The sequence below is a fragment of the Pinus tabuliformis genome, chromosome 1_1 (assembly GCF_031772625.1).
Source record: "Pinus tabuliformis cultivar Carrire ecotype Pingquan chromosome 1_1, CPIR1, whole genome shotgun sequence".
NCBI classification, from domain to species: Eukaryota; Viridiplantae; Streptophyta; class Pinopsida; order Pinales; family Pinaceae; genus Pinus; species Pinus tabuliformis.
Window position 1 is genome coordinate 850,831,595 of NC_142297.1, and position 8,892 is coordinate 850,840,486.

Consider the following 8,892-nt stretch of genomic DNA (forward strand, 5'->3'; position numbering starts at 1 on the left):
TTTCAATATTCATCAACATGGGTAAGGGTACCAATATGTGGAGAAGAACTCAGTTCTCAATATGCCTTAGCCTTGCGTTTAAAAAATTCCATTAGGTAAGTCGAACTTCTTCAAGCACAAATATAATTTTGTTCTTCATAAGAAGTGCATGTTCATGTTCACTCATAATTAACTCATGCATGTCAGATCTGAGAGTTACCCAGTTGAGATCGAAGTTCAGGGACAGCGTACTATTAGTTTTATGATCATTCGAACTATATAGGTGGTGCATCCTGTGAGAGGAAGGCCTATGAGGATTGTGCAATTCCAATTGAAGAATTTCCCTAATTAATAGGGGGCTAATTCCAAGGAAACAACACAAAGAAATAGGGACTTGGGAAAGCATAAATTGGTTAAGTATTGGCCTAGGCTTGTTTAGGAAGTTGTGAGACAAATAGAGATAGTGCAGAAATTTATCGAGCTTGAAAAAACATTGTAATCTTCTCATATTTTCTGACTAATGCAATACATAGATAGCAGCAGTTTTGTTGACGGTGCTAGACCCACCAACATTCAGGGGATCTCCCCGATATGAAGTCTCAATTAGACCTCACACCGTTTGGTGTAGGAGTCCCATCCGGTATAAAGGCCTAGTTGCCAAATCCTTAAAGATTTTCCTTGGCTCTAGTTGTCAGCATGAGAGAGGGATGCAATGGTGTCCTCGAAAAGCAAGGTAGGTGTTCATGGTGAGTGTGCAGTTGCACTTGTGTCAAGGTTCTTCTACTGCAAAGGGGAGAAAAGTGAGCCTCTAAGTGAGAGGTAATAGTACCACCTAGGAAGAGAAACACATGAACCAGAAGGATCCATCTAACATCCAGTGGAATAGTCCACAGCGGATGCAACGATCGTTATAAGCAACAACATGGAAATATTTGTCTAATATCTCTCAAAATAGTCCACACGGATGGGACAACAAAAACAACCATTACAACACGTTCTCAATAAGATAAGCACTAAAATAACTGAAATAATTAAACTATCTTAGTACAAAAGCAAACATGAAATACAAATGTCCACAGAATAGTCTTACAAACATTCATAGTCCATGCATGAACAAATTGTTGGCCTTAAAAGCTTATGTTATTAAGAAAAAGTTCCAAGACACATGTTTACACTATACATCACTTGCCCCAGTAGAAGGACATTGGAGCCACTGCTTGCTCCTCAAAGAACTAACTGATCTCTCTAATGCCTTGTGGGAGGAACCAAGGTGAAAATTCCTTTGCTCATACAATCAAGGGGTATATATAACCAATGGGTGATGCTTCTCCATTGTGACTCTTTGACTACCCTCATGATTGTTCAACTTACTATGACTTTTCAACTTACATGACTCTCCACATTCATGTGTCCTTTGGACTTCAAATTTACAATACATGTAATACGATATGCATGGTCCACAATAGTGATGTGGCATATCATCACTCATGACATGACACTACTGACATGGAATTCTTCATGATGTGGCAATGTCAATTCACTGTTGCTACTGAGAGCTGGATGTCTTCTTGGACATGCTTTCTCTTCACCTCCACATGGCTTGATGATGTGGAGTCTTCAATGAACTTTAGTCTTGTACGGTAGTTGCAACCTTGTGTCCCTTTGCTTCCTCTTGATTGATCCACTTGTGAGTTCAGGTACAAGAGAGTCTTTAAACTGCGCAATTTTGGGGATCAAGATGGGGAGTTGGGCTCAAGAATTGCTCAGAGCATCAGCCCTAGAGGACAGGGACTGCACATTGTGCAGTTCCAAGCAGCAAGGTGACATCCTAGAGGTATGAGACTATGCAGTACACAATTCAGTCAAGGCCCGGTGAAGCTAAGTTGCTTGATCTTGAACATTTTCTGAAAATGACTAAGTGTAGGATGGGTGATGAACTATGATGAACCTTGACTGTGATCACACACTTAGCATACTTTGATGACACGACACCATATATCATCATAACATGTAAATAAATAATTTCCCTCTGTTTGGCTGCCTCATGACAATTTATGACAAGTGCAACACCTAAGATAGGCTTTAGTACGACCATGAGGACACTTGTGCGAAAATGCTCAATACTTTGTGTATGGATGCAACAGACGTTTACATTGTTCAGAAAACTCATATACACAAATACCGACCTTCAAAACCATCAGAAAAGGCTCACAAACATTGTACAACAACCAAACATGCCAAAAGATGACAGTTAACCCAACATGCCAAAGGGACCAAAGAACTGCAATAAATCTCAGGAAATGAGCTCTAGCGTTTGCAACAACAGTTTAAAATACTAAGGAAGGCTCTGAAATTGGGTGTAAGCCAAATTTTGGAGGGTGTTACAGTAGGTACAACACTTGGTGACACACTGGTTGAACTCCAGCTTCTCTGTCTTGGTTAATTTCTTCGGTGCATGACATTGGTTCTTTAGGGAGAACCGATTCATCATGTAGATTACTTTGGCCTTTCCACTTACCCCATGGACAAAAACGGTCCCTCTATGCCTTCCCAATCGGACACAACATAAGATTTAGCATAATCGCAATGTTTCAAGTTGGGAAGGGTAGTGTAGCTCATGAGCTTAACATTTTCAGAGTATAATTTTCATCTTTGGTGTTTCTCCGCTTCTAACAGGTCTGGAAATTACCCTAGAAGAGTCACATAGGAACACAAACATTGCTCTACTACCAGCGAGCCTGGATAGTACCTCGCCGAGTTGTTTGCTTCACCTCTCTAGGTAGGAAGCCTTTCTCTTCCTTCACCTTTATTTATTTATTTAAAGAGAATTGTGAATTGGCACTTATTTATTTTGGAGCAGAAGAGGGATCCCAACTTATTGAGAGAAGAAGAGGTTTTTCCTTTAGAGAAGCATATAGAGACTCTGATTTAAGTTTCTTCGTTTAGATTTTTCCTCTTCTCTATTTCTACTAGTTGGATAAGCTTGAGAACATCAAAGCAGAAAAACCAAGTATAGGCATGAGGTTTTTGGACTGGACATGGGTTGATGGTTGGACCAAAAATATTCTTATAGACGGACCATATTTTTTGTCGAAACTTCATCAACCAAAATATGTAGCCAACACAAGGAAGATGGACAGAAGGTTAGACAAATATTGAAGTGTCACAAGACTCTTTATAGTTCAGCACACCCATACTTGGAAGTCGTGATATACTCAAGCACAACATGTATTCACATAACAGAAACCAACACAAGATTCAAATAAAAAAACAAGAAACAAAAGAAAAGACTATGTACACAGTGTAGGGCACAACCCCAAATTTTCACTGAAAATATTGTTTCAAGTCTTGGCCATTGATAGGGAGAGAGTCAATCTTCTCGTTAAGTGATTGAAGATGATATGTGTGTTGGCCAAGATTTTCATGCACCGTGAATGGCCCAATCCATAGGGACTGAAACTTAGTGTGTTTTCCCTTGTCCTCGTGTGCTTTGTTGCACTTTAAGACTAAGTCACCTATACTAAAAAAAAATTTCCCTACACACTTCTTATCGAACCAAATCTTGATATGACTATGGTGAAGTGAAAACTTTCTTCAGCTTTCGATCTTTCTTCCTATAGCTTATGGAGTGTGTCCATCCTATGTTGAACTAATAGACAGGGCTTGCCTTAGGATTCTTGTGATAGTTGGAGAGCGGGCAAGTAGATGTTCGGCGAGAGGATGGTTTATTTTCTGTACACCAAGAAGTAAGGGGAGGTGTTCAGGGAAGGTTTTAGTGTGACTTGGTCATCCCATAATGGATTCACCAAAGCATAGTTCCAGTTTCATTGTTCAGAGAATATATTTTTTTTATTATGAGGATAACAATTTTTTTTGTGAATTCACCAAGACCATTCCCCTGCGGATAATAATTAGCTGCATGTTTCAATATGATACCATTTCCAATGCAAAATATTAGATTCTTAAGGATGAAAAGTATGTTGCATTGTCAAAATAAGTGATGTAGGAACACCACACTTGGAAATGATGTTCTGTAGCAGAAAGCTAATGGCTTCTTGATCGTTCACTTGTTTGAGCTGAATTTCTTCTGTCCACCGCGTGAAGTAAATATAGCAGTGAAGATGTAGCGTTCTACTTTGACGAGTGCGGGAAGATTTCCTCAATAATTTCCAAGCCCCATTGTTGGAAAGGTTCTTCCACTGCAATGGGCTGTAGTGGGGCAGCTAAATTCTTGTTTTTGTCGGCACACCTTTAACAGACCAGACACTTGCAGGTGTAAGCATGACCATATTTGAATAATGTGGTCCAGTAAAATTCAGCCTGCATAACCTTATGCATTGTGGTGTTTCCTGCAATGTGTCCCCCTACTGGTCCGTCATGGAAATCACGCAATACATTTTCTGAACCATGTGCCTCAAAACACCTGAGCAGTACTCAGTTGTGGTGCTTTCTGAACAACACCCCATGCACTAACTGATAAGATAATGCTTTAAGTTGGAGTTCCCTCTTCTATCATGCAAAAACGTGAGAGGGCATTGTGTCGTGCTCAAGGTATTGGAGCACATCCGTGTACCAAGAATTTATGCTCATAGTGGGGGAAGCTCACTCAACGTTATACATCTCAATCTCTTTCTCCCATCTTGAGAGCTCTTCTTCTTCCTCTTTCGCATTTACTACTGCTGATGCTAGTTGGAAAAGACCATGACCCTTGATTATGTGAACTGGCTTGATTTATAGATCATACTCTTGTAACTTGGTCATCTAGTTCGCTCTCCTTTCACCCAACTCTTGCTGAACCAGTACTGACCTGACCGCTGGGTGTGGGACAAAGATAACACAATGGTTCTTCAATAGATAGGGCCTAAAGTTCTTTACTACCTTGTACACTACATAAGCCTGTTTTTCCACGACGGGGTAGTTAAGCTCTGGTCCTTGCAGACTTGCGCTCATGAAGGAGATAGGTCGCTCATTGTTCAGTTCATCCTTCTGAGTGAGTAAGGCAACAAGATAGGTATCGAAAGAAAAAAGTGTAGAGAAAGAAATCTTTACCAAAGTCTGGGTTGTACAATGTGGGTGCTTCTACTATAGCCTGTTTGATACGGGAAAATGTATCCTTTTCCCTTTTATCCCATTTGTAGATTGTGTCCTTCTTCACCATCTCCTGTATTGATTTGACAATCTCAGCATACTCAGAGATGAACTGGGAAGGGAATCTGCATGATTGTCCTGATCCTATCCAGGTCTACCTTAATCCCACTCTTAGCAATGATGTGACCCAAGAGATTACCCTTAGATTCCCTTCCTAAAGTTAATATAGCATTGTATTACTTAACATATACATCAAATATTTTATTTATGGCTTTGAGAGTGAAATATTTTGACATCTCCTTTCATATTAAGTGTTAATATTAACAACAAACGAAGAGCCTAAGTTTTTTAATTTTTTATAATGTTTTTAATTACTATTTTTTTATAGTATATTTTATTTTAAAAGAAACACGTGCCATTGAAGAAATCACAAAAAACTCTCATACTAAGCTGTAAAATGAAAAAATTTGTTTTGTTTATTTGTTTTTTTTTTTTTTAATTTAAAATTGTTATAATTTTTTAATGAAAAATAACAAAGGAAAAATTATTATATCAAATTATTATTGGTTATTCACTATGAATTTATATACAATTATGAGATTACAGGTAATTTGGTAAATAAATAAAATAATATTTTCATGAATTAACATGATGTCTTCCCCATGAAATTCAAAACTTACTTGTAATCATATTTTGGGAAATACATTATACCATTTGAGCTAGAATGAAAAAGAACATATTTATGTTAGATCTTAGGATTTTGTGATCCATAATGTAGTAAATATGTTTTTCGAATTAATCACATCAATATTATTTGGCGAATTTTTGAACCAACTAATGTGAGGACAAAAGTGAAAAAAATCCATAAATCCTAATGAATAAATAACAAGGATGCATCAACCATTAAAAATTAATTATTTAATTAAGAAAATAATATTTATTATTTTTTAAATTCTAATTAAAGACTAACTATTATAAATTTCCTCTTAATTATTTATATAAATATGAAATTGTTTATTAACAATATGAAATTATTAAAAATATATATATATATATAATAACAAATTTTATTTATAAAAATATTAGAGTCAAATAAAACAAAAAAATATTAATATTAAATAATACAAATTAACCATCTTTTTATTTCATGAAAAAATAAATAGAATAATATAAATATATATAATATTTATTAATTGTTCATACATATATGATATTATGAATTAGGACTAATACTATTATTTATATATTATCTGTTATTTTATATAAAAGAAAATATAATCACATAATTATAAATAAAATCATAAGGGTTACAACTTAAAATAAAAATAAATAATAGAGTGGAAAATCAAGATGAAATAGTTGAATCTAGTTATTACTCAATTTCCACCTATCATGTTTATTGAGATTGATAGCATGTTTCTCATCTCAATAGCCTCTCTTAGCTTCCTATGGTGGAAGTGATCAACCCTAGCAATAACCTTCACATCCTCAATGCATACATGGTGCTTATTTCTTTGCATGCTCCCAAAGCTCATGAACGAGATTGGTCGTATGTTTGTTGCATGCTCTTGGATTCTTTGTTTAATAGAGTGGCCGTTCTCCGCAATGTAGGAACTGCAGGTTCATGGATTGAGTAGACTCCTCTCATGTCCTTGGGGTCAATAAGGTCTTTAACGGATCTGATAGAATTTTTAATGTATTAAGGGACTTGAAAATAGAAAGAAACATTATTCTTCTTGTCAGTGGTCCCTTGATAGATAAACTAGAGCTGCTATCACGATGAGGCTTAACCCTCAATTGTTTATGAGCTCTTTAGAAATCTATAGTCATTATTTTCAAAAACTTTAAGAAGATGAGATTTTTCCTCTTCTAGGTGCATCTCATTCGAAATTCTTAAAGCACTGGCGATTAGAGTACTAAAAACCCGATTTTTTGCCTTAGAAAATGATGAAAACTGAAATGAAAATATTGGCCTGTTTAATTGAATACCTCTATTTAATTGAATAAACTCTATTTAATTAAATACTTCTTTTTATCAAAGTTGAAAAATTACAGAAATAGTTCACCATACGGATAAATTAATGTCACCGTAAATGTTGAAGATTTATTGAGCCAACGTGATGTTGAAAGATTTAATGACATGGAATGATGCCAATAACATCGATTGCTTTACGGTTCGCTTTCATTCTGTTTTTTTCATTTACTATTTTCAGCGGAAAGATAACCACCATTTCAATCCAACGGCTGATTTTGAATTGAATTCAATGCCGCTGGATAATGTTGGATACTTCATCGGAAGCAAACTTTTATGCACATAATGGAAAAAGCAAAAATAACGGCTTAAAGATGATGGTAAAGGTATTTTGCATTACTTATATATGTCGGAGAGTGAGGCTCTCCACCTCTTGTTTTTTACCTCTTGTTTTTTCTCTCGTGCCCTCTGCCTGCTTGTAGTGTTCATTGTTGTGTTTGTCTCTATATTGTGTTTGTATTTTTGTTGTTCTGTCATGGATGTGTTAAGTCGTTTCTCTCTGTATGGATGTTTGTATTTTTGTCGTTCTGTGATATGTGTTATGTATGTGTATGTTAGCCCTGAGAGAGGAAAAAGACCCTTAGCAGCCGAACGTGGCCATCGCCATGGGCGAGCATGGAGCGCCTTCCGTGAGCAAACGTTATAGGAACATACCCTACGGTGTGTATTGGGGTTTCTCTAATCATAAATTTTTCCTTTTGAATTAACTTTCAATTTCTGAATTCCCGAAGTTCAATTTTAATCACAGGGAGTCAATGATCCAGCAAATCCTGGGAGGCGATGGAATACCTAGCTGTTATTTATTTTGCACTGGTCTTCGTGCCAAACCTTGTATTTTCTGCTTCAAACAATGCAAGGTACACATTATGCATTTTACTGCATGGTTTCTTATTTGATAAAGTACTCATGAATTTAGGAGAAGAAATGAACGAATGGATGAAGATACGTGATAAACTTTTATTACAGTTTCTTATCTGATAAAGTACTCATGAAATTAGGAGAAGAAATGAACGAATAAATCACGATATTTTTATAAACTTTTATCGCAGTGTGTTATTAGATAAAGTACTCATGCAATTAGGAGAAGAAATGAAGGAATATGTCTATAAAATTTTATTACTGTATTGTAAATATATGTTTTATTATGCCTCTGCCCAGCTCTCAAGCCGCACCCGGACAACAATCCTTTTCTATCATCTTTACCCTCAAGGCCTACACCTTAAAGCACTTGCAGCTAGAACTGATTAAACCGTGTTAAGCATTTGGTGATTTAACTGATTAAACCTGATGAATTATTGAACTCGCATCTCTCCCTGCAATTCTTGTAACATTAATATGTAGATAGTTGGAGTTGCAAGGTAATCGTAATGGGTCATCTGCTTTCCGTCAGGACTCCCGATAAACTAAATCTGGAGTTAGGGTAAACTAAATCTTGGATCTGTAGTTAGGGTAAACGAAATCTAGGGTTGTTAGTACTGCGCTACAAGGTACCTTGGGGTTGTTCTTTGCAGCGGCTAGTGGCTACCTAGCAGGCACGCGTAAGCTGTCCGGACCAGCTGTCTTGCATCGCTTTCTTTCGTCCTACGAAGTAGGTGTTTGAGTTAACAGCGTGCCAAATACTCATAACTTGTCCTGCGCAGCCACGCGTAAGCTTTCCGGACCAGCTTTCTTGCTCCGCCTGCTTTCGTCTTGACGAAGTGGCTGTGCATGTTTTTACATGTAATTTGGCATGTCTTTTTGCAAGTGATTTCGCATGTTTTTTTTTAAACTTAGGCCTGCAGAGCTATCTGTCC